Here is a 5,589-nt window from a genome sequence, read left to right on the forward strand (position 1 = left end):
AGAAATCACCCCATCCTAATCAATGTTTCCTCTGCAACGTTTGGCATGGGAGACAACTGGTCACAGTTGGCAGGATGGGCCACAGTCCACTAAGTTTGCTGGAACAGTAGCTTGCATACATACAGTTTTAAAACATTACCAAGATCATTTGTGGCCAGTGGAGCATAAATATATGATATTCATTGCCTAGATTTCTTAAAATGCCTCCCTTCAAGTAAAAAACAACACCACAGAGTAAGGCGCTTTTAAATTCCACTGATTTCAAAGGAATTTTAGGCCCATGCTTCAGTTTCTTGCCTTGAAATCAACGGTGTTTCAAATCTGGGTTACAACTTTAGTGCAGAAAATATGCATTTTGGACTGGGGACCAGGGATGAAGGCACAGGAAGATGCTTTGCTAGGTGGAAATGCAGCAGTGGAAGGGGGCGGAATATGAAGTGAGTATTATCTCCCTACTTGTTTTCTATTCAATTTCCATGCTTGAAGAACTAAAACTCTAATATTAAAGTTCTAAATTAAACTGTGTATATCAGTAGGCTAATAGTACTCTGTAGCATGTATAATAAACTGTCACATTGCTTTTCCAACTAATCATTAATGAATTAATGAAAGGCTCTCTCTTTCTCTCTTTTTTTGTACGCTAGAACATAATGAGATATACAGCATTTAGGCCTTTTAAAGATTTAGGGGCTCTATTATTGAAAAATAATTATTACCCTACAACAGTAATTAAATGTAATTTGCATGAAACTGACACATTTTTCTTATCCGTAATAAACATTAGCAACGTCAACAGTTCTTTATTGCTAACCACTCTGTGATATTTTTTTAAACAAGGACTATGAAACAGGAGAAAAGAGGCTCTTACTGAACAAACAGGGATTTAAAAAATAAATCAACAGGTAGTCGTGGTAGTCAGTCAGCGTGCAATGACAAGTAGTAGAAGACTGGTGTTAAAACTATCCTTTGAACTGCAATTTCCCCCTTGTTTCAGGGAACTACTTTCCTTTATGCTCTGGTAAGGTACTCCCATGGACTGCAAGAAGATCAAACCTATCCATTCTGAAGGAAATCAGCCCTGATTGCTCACTGGAAGGACAGATCCTGAAGCTGAGACTCCAATACTTTGGCCACCTCATGAGAAGAGAAGACTCCCTGGAAAAGACCCTGATGTTGGGAAAGATGGAGGGCACAAGGAGAAGGGGACGACAGAGGACGAGATGGTTGGACAGTGTTCTTGAAGCTACCAGCATGAGTTTGACCAAACTGTGGGAGGCAGTAGAAGACACGAGTGCCTGGCGTGCTCTGGTCCATGGGGTCACGAAGAGTCGGACACGACTAAACAACTAAACAACAACAACAAGGTACCCTCGGGGTTACTTTGCTTTTAATACATCCTGGAATACAGATCTCAAAAAAAGGAAAGTCCAAACAATTCATCAAATGTGTACAGCTGCCACCATCCAGCATTAAAATTTCTGGAAGGATAGTGTCCCCTGAAAACGCAGGTAGAGAATCTGAATAAATGCAGACTGGCACATTCTAATTAAAAGCTGCATTTATACAGTGCTTTTTTTTTTCTTTTAAAAAAATGTTTAGGGGTATTCTCATTTTCCTACTCATATTTAAACAAGGCCAAACTTAGATTCACAAAATGTTTAGGGGTATGCATACCCCCAGAAAAAAAGGACTGAGGTTGCCAAATCAAGATGGTTGACTTGGCAGTCAAGGTGGTTGGTTAAAATTCTTTTTTCCAAAAACAAGAACATGTAAGCAAAAGGGAAAACCATTTCTTCAAGTATCTAACGTGCTGTTTGGTGTTAGAAACTCAAGGTGGCATCAAAAAGAGGAGCAAATACTCTCCTTCCCAATGGATGGTTAGTCCTAAATCTCCCCATGGGATGTTGTGAGATGTTAACATGTACATCACTCAGGAGAGAGTCTGGTGCTCCAACATTCCTCAGATGAAAATCGGGACGTGTGTCTTTTGGTGCTACTCTGGTGTGACCCAGCGGGCAAGCAGGCAAAGTGCCTTTTGGGAGCAGTGACACCCCCTTCCTGGTGGTTAATGGCAAAGGAGGAAGGGGAAGAAAAGCAAGCCTCACCTAGGACTCTGGTTCCCGAAAACCACCGTGTGGCAAGGTGCCAGCAAGCTAGCGGCTACTTCCAGCATGGATCCTCCTGAATTGTAGTTTCTCCCTCCCCACTCTCATGCTGCTGCTGCTTCTTCTTCTTCTTCTTCTTCTTCTTCTTCTTCTTCTTCTTATTATTATTATTATTATTATTATTATTACAGTGGTACCTCAGGTTACATATGCTTCAGGTTACATATGCTTCAGGTTACAGACTCCGCTAACCCTCGGGTTAAGAACTTTGCTTCAGGATGAGAACAGAAATCGCACGGCGGCAGTGGGAGGCCCCATTAGCTAAAGTGGTACCTCAGGTTAAGAACAGTTTCAGGTTAAGAACGGACCTCCGGAACGAATTAAGTACTTAACCTGAGGTACCACTGTATTATTATTATTATTATTATTATTATTATTATTATTACTACTACTACTACTACTACTACTACTACTACTACAGTGGTACCTAGTGTTTCGTTCCGGAGGTCGGTTCTTAACCTGAGGTACCACTTTAGCTAATGGGGCCTCCCACTGCTGCTGCGCTGCCACTGTGCGATTTCTGTTCTCATTCTGAAGCAAAGTACTTAACCCGAGGTAGTATTTCTGGGTTAGCGGAGTCTGTAACCTGAAGCGTATGTAACCGGAGGTACCACTGTATTTTCACAATGATATTCACAATGAAAATGTAACCTGGAAATCTAGAAGAAAAAGGCTGCTGCATTTACTCATGGGTAGGCAAACTAAGGCCCAGGGGCCGGATCCAGCCCAATCCGGCCCGCGGATGGTCTGGGAATCAGCATGTTTTTACATGAGTAGAATGTGTGCTTTTATTTAAAATGCATCTCTGGGTTATTTGTGGGGCATAGGAATTTGTTCTTTTTTTCTTTCAAAATATAGTCCGGCCCCCCACAAGGTCTGAGGGACAGTGGACCGGCCCCCTGCTGAAAAGGTTTGCTAACCCTGCATTTACTGAATGGCTCCAATTGGGCCAGGATCTACCACCTACCACCGCAGCCTTCCCCAGAATCAAGCCCTTTCTGGTCTCTTCAGGAAATAGATATTTCCTTCCTAAATTTCTATGAAGCTATTTTAGTCCTGATCTTCAAGGGAGATGATCATTTGCAGACTGACAAATGTTCCCGAGTCTGAGGTCCATCCCTTTTTCACTTGCAAACTGGCTTTGAACTCAACTCTCCTGAGAAACATTTCTACTATATTAAGAAGTGGCAGTAATTAAATGTATCATTGATCCACAGTTACAGTAGATACTTCCATGCCCAAGTGAATCAGAATGTCAGCAGGAGGCAGGCGGAAAGAGATGTGACCATCTTCACCAGGACCTGTCTAAAATAATTATTGACAGTATAATTTACTCTGTTGTTCGCTTGCATTGTCCAGGGAATAGCACAGAGCTATGAAGTTTGCATTCCAGAGACTGTTGGCGGGAAACTTGTATGAGACAATAAAAAACATTTTATGTCAGTAAGCTGGTGCTCCAGTGCTAATTTTGGAGTTGATTCTTCATTAAATTGATACTGGAAGCAGTGGAAAGAGGACGCAGAACTGGCTTATCAGTAATATCAAATTCTGTGACTGTACAATCAGATGCTGTTACATCATCCAATTAGCTGGCACGTTTGCATGAGAAACAGCCGGAGTCGAAATAGGAAACTGGATTTAAATCAGTGCTTTAAATTGGCTTCTTTCTTCCTAGTGGTTTAAAAATCATTGATTCGATGGATGAAGGATGATAGCTTATGCAGTTTGTATGATGCTGCTAACGATGTTATTAATGTAACTTGTGATCACTCACTCTGGCCTCTGACTCTGCTCCAATCGGGGATGACCACCGTGGAAGGGGAAAGCACTGTGTGGGGATTTTGGCTTTATCCTCTCTTAGCACACCAGAGTGGTGCTTGCTTTGGTTATCTCCAGATTGGACTACTTCAATGCGCTCTACATGGGGCTACCTTTGAAGGTGACCTGGAAACAACTAATCCAGAATGCGGCAGCTAGGCTGGTGACTGGGACTGGCCACCGGGACTATATAACACCAGCCCTGAAAGACCTGCCTTGGCTCCAGTACATTTCCAAGCACAATTCAAAGTTGGTGCTGACCTTTAAAGCCCTAAATAGCCTCAGCCCAGTGCACCTGAAGGAGCGTCTCCACCCCCATCGTTCAGCCCTGACACTGAGGTCCAGCTCCCAGGGCCTTCTGGCGGTTCCCTCAACTGTGAGAAGTGAAGCTACAGGGAACCAGGCAGAGGGCCTTCTCGGGAGTGGCACCTGCCCTATGGAATGTCCTCCCATCAGATGTCAAGGAAATAAACTATCTGACTTTTAGAAAACATCTGAAGGTAGCCCTGTTTAGAGAAGTTTTAAATGTTTGATCTTTTATTGTGTTTTTAATATTCTGTTGGTAGCCTCCCAGAGTGGCTGGGGAAACCCAGCCAGATGGGCAGGGTATAAATAATAAATTATTATTATTATTATTATTATTATTATTATTATTATTATTACTACTACTACTACTACTACTATCAGATATTGCTATTTTTAAAATACCCTACCTTTGAAACAATGCTCAGAGACTTATGGTCCTACCAAAAACCAGAGTGAGACCACCTCAGGCAGCAGATGCTTGCCCACCTCTCACTACTGGAGGGCTGAACGACAAGGTCTGTACCTTCCAAACTAGCCTGCTTCCCTCTGATGTGGTGGAAAATGTTATCCCACTGCCAGGGATGAAGATTCAGCTGCTAGTCCAGTTGGCTTTTGTTTGTGGGCCTGGGGCACACCATCGCCTCCTTTGCCTTACGTAGCGAAATGTCTTGAGCCAACTCCCAGGGGCTGAAGGGGGTCTTCACACACCCCAATAAAATATTTGAGGGCCCCCCCCATTGATTGGCATTGCCATTCAAATGATATGTGTGCACTGCGACATGTGATCAGTTATGCGGGACAGAGCTTACCTCCCCCCCCATTATTTTATTCAAGTTAGTACCCCTGCATGATCACTGCAGATGGTGACAGCAGCCACGAAATTAAAAGACGCCTGCTTCTTGGGAGAAAAGCAATGACAAACCTAGACAGCATCTTAAAAAGTAGAGACATCATCTTGCCAACAAAGATCCGTATAGTAAAAGCTATGGTTTTCCCAGTTGTGATGTATGGAAGTGAGAGCTGGACCATAAAGAAGGCTGATCGCCAAAGAATTGATGCTTTCAAATTATGGTGCTGGAGGAGACTCTTGAGAGTCCCATGGACTGCAAGAAGATCAAACCTATCCATTCTGAAGGAAATCAGCCCTGAGTGCTCACTGGAAGGACAGATTGTGAAGCTGAGGCTCCAATAATTTGGCCACCTCATGAGAAGAGAAGACTCCCTGGAAACGACCCTGATGTTGGGAAAGATGGAGGGCACAAGGAGAAGGGGACGACAGAGGACGAGATGGTTGGATGGT

This window comes from Podarcis pityusensis, assembly GCF_964106645.2.
Source record: "Podarcis pityusensis genome assembly, chromosome: 4".
Lineage (NCBI taxonomy): Eukaryota > Metazoa > Chordata > Lepidosauria > Squamata > Lacertidae > Podarcis > Podarcis pityusensis.